The sequence below is a fragment of the Lynx canadensis genome, chromosome C1 (assembly GCF_007474595.2).
Source record: "Lynx canadensis isolate LIC74 chromosome C1, mLynCan4.pri.v2, whole genome shotgun sequence".
Taxonomy (NCBI): Eukaryota; Metazoa; Chordata; class Mammalia; order Carnivora; family Felidae; genus Lynx; species Lynx canadensis.
Genome location: NC_044310.1, coordinates 168,824,701 through 168,836,557, shown reverse-complemented (window position 1 = coordinate 168,836,557; position 11,857 = coordinate 168,824,701).

Here is an 11,857-nt window from a genome sequence, read left to right as displayed (position 1 = left end):
TTAGATCTCTGGGACATAGAGAACTGCAGAGACAGAATATTTCTGGAGCAGTGCAGACCAAATTAAAGACCATTTTGTAGTATAATTGGAGAACACTGTGACCTCTATTAATGGAGATCAAGCTTTGAGGAACTGTATGTAAAAAAACTGAGAAGCCTCTATACTTAGGATTAACTGACCTAATAGAAGGAGGTGCCACCACAGGTCTTATTAATGTGATGCCATCACAAACTGGGGCATAGAGGTCAAGAATGGGTAGGAACCAGGTCAAGAGAATAGATAAGAGATAGCACTGACCCCATGCTAATAACCATTTTTGTTTGTGTTTTCCCCTCTAGCCACAACAAAGTAAAGATTACTACCAATGCTTCAGAGAGGAGAGATTGAAATTTTAGTATCAGAAGTCTGCAACCTAGGGGTGCCTGGGTGGCTCAGTCAGTTGAGCATCCGACTTCGGCTCAGGTCATGATCTCGCGGTCTGTGAGTTCGAGCCCCTTGTCGAGCTCTGTGCTGACAGCTCAGAGCCTGGAGCCTGCTTCGGATTCTGTGTCTCCCGCTCCCTCTGCCCCTCCCCCACTCATGCTCTGTCTCTCTCTGTGAAAAATAAAATAAACATTAAAAAAAAAAAGAATTCTGCAACCTAGCTGATATTTTTTAAAGTTAATAGTATTATATATAGTTCACTTTCCTCTGTGAGTTTAGTTAATCCTAGTTGATCTTTTATTCTTAGTAAAGAGTGCTGAGATACCAGTTTTGACCTAGAAGCATCTCAACTAAAAATTGCAGTCAATACTCTGCTACCAAGAATACTTAACCAGTTAAGCAGGAGGTAATGCTGTCTTACCAAGTCTTACTCTTGGTTCCTTAAGTAAACTCTCTATTATAGGTTTAATGTTCTACTTTATTGACCCTTAGAAGAAAATATTGAGTGAGGGAGAATAATTTCTTTCATTTTAGAGATGAGGCAATGGCTTCCAAAGTGTTAACTGGCTGGCTCAAGGCCTGTGACTACATTCCTGACCCCCTCACATTCCCTTATAAGGACACTAGATTGGCCTATCTAGAGGGACAGCCATCTGAGGGGGTTGCCAGGGTTCAGATCTCCGGGAACTGCATTAGGCAAAACAAGAAAGACCTTTCTCAAGTTTGAGTCAGAGAAACTAAGATTAATCCATTCAAATGAAGAATAGAAATGGCCGGGGGGGGGGGGAAGTGGGGGGAGGCAAAACTAAGTTTCCAGAAACAGGTGGAAATGGGCAAAACAAGAGCAGGTCTGAATGTTCCTGGGTAATCACTGTAAACCGAGCTGAAGCATGTATGATTTTCTTGACTGGCTTTGATATCTTCAAGATATGGAGACTGGGGTGGGAGGGAGGGGAGGGTGGGTGATGGGCATTGAGGAGGGCACCTGTTGGGATGAGCACTGGATGTCATATGGAAACCAATTTGACAATAAATTTCATATTAAAAAAAAACATATGGAGATTGCCCAGGGAGCGGGGCATATTACAGTGTCATTACATGACTGAGATAAGATTCAAGGTCTGGTCTGCTATTCAAATTTACTTTTTTATTTTATTTTATTTTATTATTTATTTATTTATTTATTTATTTTACTATTTATTTCCAATACACTTGAAGGCTTATGCTATGTATAGAGGAAAGAAGCTCAGTATCTAAAGAAATCTTTCCATTAAAGGTTGACAGTACTTGTTTAGTTCTAAGCTTAGTTGGATTCAGATTTACATTTTTTCCTTGTAAATTAAGGAAGCTTGGGAGTTCAAACTCTTCACCACTCTATCAAGGTAGTTTTGAGAAGCCACTCCACCTAGCCTCATGCCTTGCCTGTGCATAAGAGGGAAGTACTGGAAATAAACCTGAAGGAATGAAATTACACAGAATGGCTTTCTAGATCCATGTAAGTCCAATTTAATAATGAGACTTTTTATTAAAAATAATTCCTGGATCACCCGACCGACTTATATTCAAGAATAAAAATAGGGGCACCTGGGTGGCTCAGTTGGTTAAGCATCTCTTTTTTTTTTTTAATGTTTATTTATTTTAGAGAGAGACAGTGTGTGAACATGTGTGTGTCGGTGGGGGAGGGGCAGAGAGAGAGGGGAGAAGGAATCCCAAGGAGGCTCCATGCTCATTAGGAAGCCCAACGCAGGGCTTGATCTCATGACCAAGAAATCATGACGTCGAGATCAGGACTGCGAGATCACAACCTGAGCCTAGATCAAGAGTCGGATGCTTAACCCAGTGAGCCACCCAGGTGCTCCTAGCACCTGACTCTTAATTTCTGCTCAGGTCATGATCTCACTATCCATGAGATGGAGCCCCACATCGGACTCTGCGCCGACAGTGCAGAGCCTGCTTGGGATTCTCTCTCTCTCCCTCTCTCTCTGCTCCTCCCTCGCTCATGCTCTCTCTCTTTCAAAATAAATAATTAAAAAATTATTTTTAAAATACATCTACTTCAACTCTTATTCAGAATAATTTTCAGGTTGTTCACACTTGAGACATAATTGCCCCTTCTATTTTCTGCCAATAATTACGGTTATCTCAACATTTAATTGAACTCCAAAAAGTTAATAGTATAAAGAATGTACTCCAAGGCTTCAGCAAGCTTGTGTAATTCTTCAGGGGCAGCTGACACTGGTTGGTAGCAGACCCATGAGCCCTGTGGTAGACCGAGCACGGTCTGGGCAGAAATGATCCAAATGTATGTCGCTGCTGTTTCGTAACAGTCGCTTCCTCAGGACTCACGTTTTATGCAGACATGGAAAAAGTTATTAAGTGGCTTTCAGCTGTTAAGTCATTTTGGAAGTGTTCATAAATCTTTATGAAATCCAATTCAATCTCCAACTAGTAGTTTAGGGCATGAGCAAAAATGCTTTTATAACTCCATTGAAAAAACTTTCATTGAGTCTAATGAAATTTTAGTGGCTTGAATGAAATGAATCCTTGTTTTGGGATCAGCATTGGTATTGACAGTAATTACTGCCAATGGGCATGTTAGCAACTCTGAGCCCCTCAGGCTGGTTATAAAATAAAAACCAGAGAGGAGAATGGAGGCAGGGTAGGAAAAAGTCTCTTCCACTGCCCTCATCAGACTCCCATCCTAAAGCACAGTGTTACTAGCACCAGCCCTGGTTTTAAGCCAGGAGAAGTATCTTGAGAGAGAAAAAAAAAAATCTCTCAGATTCCATAACTTTCATTTGATAATCTTTCACAGACAGGAGTTTCAAATGGCTTTTGACTCCAGCTTAGAGGAATTCATCATTTTTCACCACAGAGAGCTCAGCTAGAAGAGACAGGAGATACACACAGGCTATGGATATTGTTTGAAGTGAAATGATAGTCTGACTTGTAAACAACATCAAAAGCTCTCCTGTATGGGAGCTGAGCCTAAGAGCGAAGCATTAGTCTGAGGGTAAGCCTTCTTGTCCTTTCGTGCTGCTCTGTATTTGTAACTCAGATGTCTGTTAACAGATAAAATCTGCCCCTCTTCTCTTGGAACCTCCCTGACCACTTGTCCATGCCCATATCCTTCAGAGGATATCCTTCAGAGGCCCACATCTGCTTCCTCTCAGTCCCCTCCATCACAAGAATGACTCTGATATCTTTTCTTCAGCCCATACTGTGAATGCTGTCTAGTCTCTCAGAGCCATTTCATTTTAAACCTAGCTTTTTCATGAAAAACAAATTTTAGGCATCAACAAGTAAACTGTAGACAAGTTCCCTGTTTCCCTCATATTCATTCCATGCCTATATATTTATTCTTTCTCTCACCAATGCCTACCCTATGTTGGGCACTGTGCTTGGTGCTACAAATGCATAGATAATAAGACAGGATCCCATACTCAAGGAAGTTACAGTATGTGTACATGAGATCAGCATACAACAGGTAAAGTACTGTCCTTTTTAAAATTGCAATTTTCCATGTGGGGACAAAGAAACGAGTGGTTAACACAGAGTCGGGAAAAGCTTATTTAAGGGAGAATGTAAGTTGAATCTTTCCATATAAGTAGGTGCTTACTGGATACAATGGTAGAGCCCTAAGACAGCATGAAAGACAGTGCATTTAGGGGGACTTGAGGTACTTGGCATAGATCAGGGAGCAGTAGGAAGAGAGGCAAAAGAAGTAGGCAGAACTTAGATTATGCAAACCTCATATGCCATGCTAAGGAATATGAATTTTTATTCTATTCAGAAAAAAAACAATTATGCAGTAGGAAAACATGCCTGGAGAGATTGTAGTGAAATAGGAAATTAGAAGCAGAGAGTCTACATGGCTGATGGATTAGTAGAGGAGAGAGATACCAAGAGCCCAAATTAAATGGGCCTTAAAGGGCTAAAGAGAAAGGAATGAGGTGAGGGCAACGGAGGAAGTAAGCATGGTGTCCGCAGTCCTCAGGCGCCATCCACTCTGACAAGGGGTAAAGGAGGGGAGCAGATCTGAATGGGAGGATAATTACAACAGGGTTGGTTGTGTGGAGCTGGAGTTTTCTGAGAGATGTGCAAGTGAATATGTTCCAGAGACAATCAGACAGTTGGGGGCCTCAGGGGATACACCTGTGCCAAAGATATAATCTTTGTAGCATCATAAACATGCAGGTAGATGATGGCAAACACATGGGAAAAAGAGAGAAAATAGAGCATTGAAGAGAATCTTGGGGTAATACCAAAGTTTAGGGTAAGAAAGAGGAAAAGCAACCCACAATTTGGCCTAAGAAGAAATAATTAGAAAGATGAGAGAATCAAAGAAAGGTCATATTTCTGATGACCAAGAGGAGACACTATTAAGAAGAGAGTGGCTTCTGGGGCACCTGGGTGGCTCAGTCAGTTAAGCATCCAACTTTGGCTCAGGTCATGATCTCACAGTTCTTGGGTTTGAGCCCCAAGTCAGGCTCTCTGCTGTCAGCAAAGAGCCCACTTCAGACTCCCTGTCTCCCTGTCTCTCTGTGCCTCACCTGCTCACATGTGCATTTATCTCTCTTTCCCAAAAATAAGTGAACATAAAAAAAAAATAATAATGAAAAGCGAGAGTGGCCTCCATGTTCAATGGTACTGACAGAACAAACACGATGGGAATTTAGCAGTTTGGAGATCTATGGAGACATGATTTATAAGGCTTCTTTCAAACATTTAGGGTACCTGGAGGAAGCTGGGTAAGAAAGACGGGTCGTGGGGATGACCCTGGGGCTGCACATCTGCTCCATTCCAAAGGGAGGCCTGAGTGAGGACCCCCTGAGTATCACATGCTTATACTTGGGACCAGCACTAAAGCCAAAAGTCAGTCCTGGGAAGGAAGACCACTCCCTGAATGCTGGTTTATCTGCATGGCTGGTTTCCTCATTTCCTTCCCTACCCTTTTCAGACAGCGCGTACCTCATCTCCTCTCTTTCCCATGATTTCACCAGATGTCAAGCTCTCCATCAAATCTCACCTCTACCAGCCTTGGTCCTAACTTTTAGTTCCCTCTATCATGCTCTAAAGAGAGCAGCTAAGGGTGACCACTGCCCATGGGCAACTTCACTGATCCCAATTCCAGCTGACCTCAGTCTCCTCAAATTTAGGAGTTGGTTCTTGGAACGAGATGGTGGGCATATGAACGTTAGTGCTTGCAAAACTCACATGGAGAATGTAACTGTACCAAGGAGTGTTGAAAAAAGGAAGGGAAGCAAGAGGGTCTACATGGGAATGACAGGTCTTGGGCTCAGTGGAGGAAAAACGAAAGCAGCCAAGGATGTGGTTGTACTTCAACGTAACACACTGAACCATATTATCAGATGTCAGATCTTCCCAGTATCATTGACCTATGGTGTGCTGCTGAGCTGACTGACCAGCATGTGATAGCGCGTGGAGAAGGCCAGGCTCTGAGAAGATCGGAGGCTCTTGACATTTTAAATGAGCTCACGCCACCCAGGTAATCTGGTGACTTCTTTGAGAGTGGGCTGAGTTTTAAATAAACTTGGGGGTTTTGGAAAAACTTGGTTCAGAAATTTGGTTCAGAATCTAGAATGGAAGCATTTCAAAGGGGCCAAATGCTACCAATAAAATGGGAATCTTGTTCTGGGGAACTCAATGGCTAAAGACTTGGCTGTTTGCATTTTTGCTAATTGGTGAACTTGGAGTCCAGGCAGCTCACTTGCCCTCTCCCCCCACCCCTTCTCTCTCTCTCTCTCTCTCTCTCTCTTTCTCTCTCTCTCTCTCTCTCTCTCTCACACACACACACACACACACACACCATGCTTTATAAACTTGTGCCCCATTAAGTAAGACTGGGTAGAAGATATGAAATTAATATCTATTCACCATTTATATACATTTTCTGTGTATTGCACATTACAAATTTTAAGTGGGTGCACAGTGAAGGTGTTGAGCTATAATCTGTGTTGCGATCTCAGGAAAACCTGGTGATCACCCCCAGGTGTTGGCAGAACAATCCTCAATGATAGTAAAACACCTGGAGAATGTCTTCTAAGACAGTGCATCTCAAACTTTCATGAGCCTATGAATCACTTGGAAATCTTGTTAAAATGCAAATTCTGGTTGAGTAGCTTTGGGGTGAAGCCTTAGAGTCTGCATTTCTAACAAGTTTCCAGATGATGCCAAAGCTGCTAGGCTATGGATCACACTTTGAGTATAAGGTTTTAAGAGAATATTCTTTTTTTTTAATGTTTGTTCATTTATTTTTGAGAGAGAGAGACAGAGAGACAACAGGAGAGGGGCAAAGAGGGAGGCACAGAATCCCAAGCGGGCTCTGCAGCTGTCAGTGCAAAGCCCAATGTGGGACTCGAACCCATGAACCATGAGATCATGATCTGAGCCGAAACCAAGAGTTGGTTGGTTAAGTGACTTAAGTGACTGAGCCACCCAGGCGTCCCTAAGAGAATATTTTTAGTTGACTTTCATTATACAGTTATAGCAGCAAAGTATAAAGTCTATTGTCAGAAATGCCAGCAAAGAAAATCGGAACTGAGCAGCTAAGTGTACATCATTCTTTTCTGCTAACATCTTGTGGTTGAGAAATTAAATTAGAATATCTAATATTCTAAGAATATGTAATGAAAATCTATTTTGACATTTAGTTATAAGCCATATTAATCCTTTTTATGATGAGATAAAATTTAGCAGCATGCTGTCTTTTACTACCAAATTCAATGAATTATACTCAGAAATCCTATCTCTCCCTATGAGTATCTGTAAATTGTCATGGTAAAATTTCTAGTGTAGTTCATATTCTTTACTTACATGGTTTTTAAAATAATAACGGAATGAGCAATTAGTGAAAAAAAACTCTTAACTGTTTCTTTTCTTCCTTCTCTCCCTCCTTTCTTGGGATGAGGGTAGTAGCTTCCATAATAAGTTAAGTTCATAATGAGTCTATTTAAAGGGAGGAAAATCCAGGAAGCAATTTTCCAGCTGTATCCTTATGAATTGACTCTTTTTTTTTTAGAAGTTTATTTATTTATTTTGACAGACAGACAAACAGAGAGCAAGAGTGTGGGAGGGGCAGAGAGAATCCCAAGCAGGCTCTGCACTGTCAGCACAGAACCTAGTGTGGGGTTTAATCTCATGAACCATGAGATCATGACTTGAGCCAAAACCAAGAGTCAGAGGCTTAACTGACTAGACCACCCAGGCACCCCTGAAATGAGTCTTCTAATTCTTGAGAATAAGTAAGATTTATGAGAATCCAAATCTTAACACCAAACATCTATGTTGGTAGATTCTCCCAAGTAGTTGATCTGTTTTTATCTCAGAAGACATTAACACTTCTATCTTTAGATATTTTCAGCCTGCTTTGGGTTCTCTGAGCACATCACTGATATGCCATGATTTTAAAGAATATTATTTGATTCCTTAAAATTCAGTCTTTTGTCCAATATTACCACAATGGTGCTCTGAAGAAGATTAGTTCTGTGAACTGGATTATTATTCCCCAAATGGGAATTCTATGGTTGCATATGTTTAGAAAAATCTATGTTCTTTAGCTCTCTCTTGGGCATACATAAAATACACAGATATTCAAAATACTTTGAGAATAAACCTATTGCACTCTATCATAATGTTTCTCAAATTCATTATTTAGAATACATGAAATATGCTTTGGAATATCTTCCCCTTTTCCATTTTCTTTATTTATCAAGTTGTTGGCGTGAGGAGAGCTGGACAGAATGCCTTTCCTTCTATCATCAATAAGAGGATAGGCTTCGTAGGAGTGTCCTCCAGAAAGCTTTCTCTGAGTTCTTTTTGGATAACCAGGATATTCAAGCTGTGTTGGGCAAGTGAATGTGTAAAAAGGGGTGATGGGATGGTAAGGATACAATTACCACCCTGGGCTGGTGTACCAGGTTAATATCAGGGGACTATTAGTAAGGAATGAAAGGGGGTATGGCTTCCAGGAAGGCATCTAACAAAGCCTTTAGGAGATTTTCAAAAAAAATGTGTTCACCTTCACCATTTTCATACCAGTTCAGGTCACCATCTTTTTTCATTTCTGTAAAAGCCATTTTCCTGGTGCTTCCATTCTTGTCCCCTTGCAATCATTTCTCCACACAGCTACCAGAGTGGTCATTTCAAAACATAAATCACAATCCTTCCCTGATCAAACCCTTCCAATGGCTTTCCATTTCTTTTAGCATAAACTCCAGATAGTAGTCCTGGCCTTGTAGTCCTGGCTTTTTTTTTTTTTTTTTTTTTCCTGTTTTTCCAAAATGCCAGACTATTTTTCTTTTCTTTTCTTTCTTTTCTTTTCTTTTCTTTCCTTTCCTTTTCCTTTCTTTTCTTTTCTTTCTTTTCTTTTTCTTTTTTTTCCTTTTCCTTTTTCTTTTTCTTTTCCTTTTTCTCTTTTCTTTTCTTTCCTTTCCTTTTCTTTTCTTTTCTGTACTGTGCCCTCAGAACTTTCTCTCTTCTGCCCTGAAGTTTCATTCTTCAGAGTTTCATACCACTTGTTCCCTTATTTCCTGTTCACATGGTACCTCCTCAAGGAGAGCCTCCCTGGTCAGGGTCTGCAAGACACCTGCTTTATTTTTCTTTTCCACCTTTTTTTGTCCTATACTTTTATACTTGTCTATTTTCTATTGCCTTCAGGGTCTTAAAACATGAGTTTGCCCTTGTATGTTCAGCACTTAGTGCATCACATAGTAGGCTTGCAAACGTTTACGGAATGAATAAATGAATGAGATTTATAAAGCTGAAAGAGAAAACCATCACAGCCAGTTAAAAGAAGGGATAAGATGCTTGTAAAGATGACAGAGTAGTAGAAATCATTTGGAGACCTTAATTTATAAATTCTCTGTGTAGAAAAGAACAGAACTAGTTAATATCCTTAAACTTCTTTAAACCAAGAGATGAAGATGAATTTGCTGGGTGTTAGCAAGGCTAAACAATTCTATTTGCAAAGGTTGATTTTGAAGTTCTCTACCTTCTATTCCATTGGAACCACTGTCTGAGCCTCCTTGTTGACATCCCTTGAGTCTACAATACTATCATACTGATGTTGGAACCAGAGACTTTTTCTCATCACTATAAGGGAGAGCTATCTTTAAAGATTTAGGAATGGGGAAATGATTCTTAAAAAAGTATCACAGACTGAAATGGACAAAGAAACAGCTCAGCATTAGACAGAATCTAAGGTGTCTTCCACATATTGGGTTTTGAATTTCAGTTTTCCACTCAGGCCAACACTGATCCTTTCCTTACATTCAAATTCTATTTAAAGAAAACTTCCTTAAAAAACTTCTTACAAGATATTAAAATTCAAGTCTAGGTTATTCATAAATTGACCAGTTTTATCTGGGCTGTGCATTGGTTTACATACAAAGAACCCAAATTAATTTTCCTTATATGTAAGAACATATTGAGTATAGATGATATGGTTAGACTTTAACACGTAGCCTGATTGCTGTCCAAACCAGTATTTTAAAAGCTTATGGCTTGTCTGTCAACCTTGGTCTTATAGTATATATTAAATTCAAGGAGCAAGATTTATATTAGAAGTTAGATTGGAAATCTGGAACTGATTAAAGACATCCACTTTTAACTTATGGCCTTAGTCCCAGAAGTTTCATATTAGCAATATAAAGCATTCCAAGTTAATAGAAAAATTGGATTAAAATTAATGTGAAGTTATTTTTCAAAAGCTTTGTAGTTATGTCAATGACCTGCTGATAAATGTTCAAGGAAAATTTTCACCAGTAAGAATGCTTTATACACAATCATTGCATCCTGGGCACACCACAGTCTGTTTTTGGCCAGTAGACACAGAAATATTCGATAAACCAGAACCAAAAAGTAGCCGTGGCAGGGACTGCTGGCTGTATACCAGTGTTTATTCTCTCTTGATTCCCTAGCAATGCAGTTAGGCTAGGGGTCTGACTACCAAGTCAAGGACTACATTTTCTAGCACTGTCACCCCTCCCCCAATCCTTGCAGCTAAACATGGCTATGTGACTTCATTTTCACCGGCGGGGGGGGGGGGGAGTCATTTTTAAAGCTTCTCTATTGTTAAGACTGACTTGCATAGCATTGTGGCAGCTTAGCCTTTTATACTGAATAATAAAGGCGTTAAAGCCATCCTTGGTGTCCCCCCACTCTCCTGTCACATTCTGCTCTGTGTTCATGGTGCCATCTCACTCACCAGGACCCTTGGGAAGCTACCTGAGTGTGTGCTCTGTTCTGGGTTCTTTCCTTCCTGCTCTCAGCCTGTTTGACTTCTAAGTCCCAAGTTCTGTTGCATTTATTCTTTTAGCTATTTTGCACTTTTAAAGGACTCTGATGAACTCAATTTTTTAGAACCTTATATAGGCCATTACTTCACCTAAAAGTACTTATTGTTTTCCTAAGAGTTGTGACTTAATCCAGGTGAACATATATTTTTTGTTGTTGTTGGCAGAAGTTCAAGCAGAAGTCTACAGACCATGCCAGTGTCTAATTATATCATAAAATGCTAGACTTTCCCTTGTGTTTGAAATGGAAAGAAGCTTCTCTTACCAGATTCTCAGGGTAGAGCAGGGCTCAGCACCCCTTCCAAGAGAGAAAGAGAGAAAAAAAGAGGCTGGGTTCTTCTCATCTCTGCCACTGCTTCTCTAGGTGACTAGAAGTAACAGCTTACCCCAGTTTTTAATCTGAGGAACATAGAGTGCATTTGTAATCTCACAGTCATGAACCAAATAAATACCAATCGCTATCTACTCTCTGTAAGTAAATTTAATGAGATGATGTGATCCAATTTATATTTCAGGGGTTTCCATTTACTTTCCTCCATGACTTAAAAGCTCAAAGTTCTTGAGCACTGCCTTCTATCTTCCAACTTTCTGTCTTTGCAAGAGTAAAAGTGAAAGAATTTGTAGAAGGCACTGATCCACTGATCAATGAAAGTTCATGTTCTCTTAGCCACCCCTATTTGGAAATCAGAACATAAGAGCTGCTAGTTGTATATGTCATTCTTTTTTTTTTTTTATTTTTTTTTAAAAAAAATTTTTTTTTCAACGTTTATTTATTTTTGGGACAGAGAGAGACAGAGCATGAACGGGGGAGGGGCAGAGAGAGAGGGAGACACAGAATCGGAAACAGGCTCCAGGCTCTGAGCCATCAGCCCAGAGCCTGACGCGGGGCTCGAACTCACGGACCGCGAGATCGTGACCTGGCTGAAGTCGGACGCTTAACCGACTGCGCCACCCAGGCGCCCCTGTATATGTCATTCTTAATAACACATTTTAATTTACACTGGGTTGTACTCTTTAATGGGAAATGGAATAACCTATTGGGTCATGGTTGACATACAAAAAATAGGATGAATAAAATAATAATAGTAATAGTAAAGCAGTGTTTTGGGCTATAATTC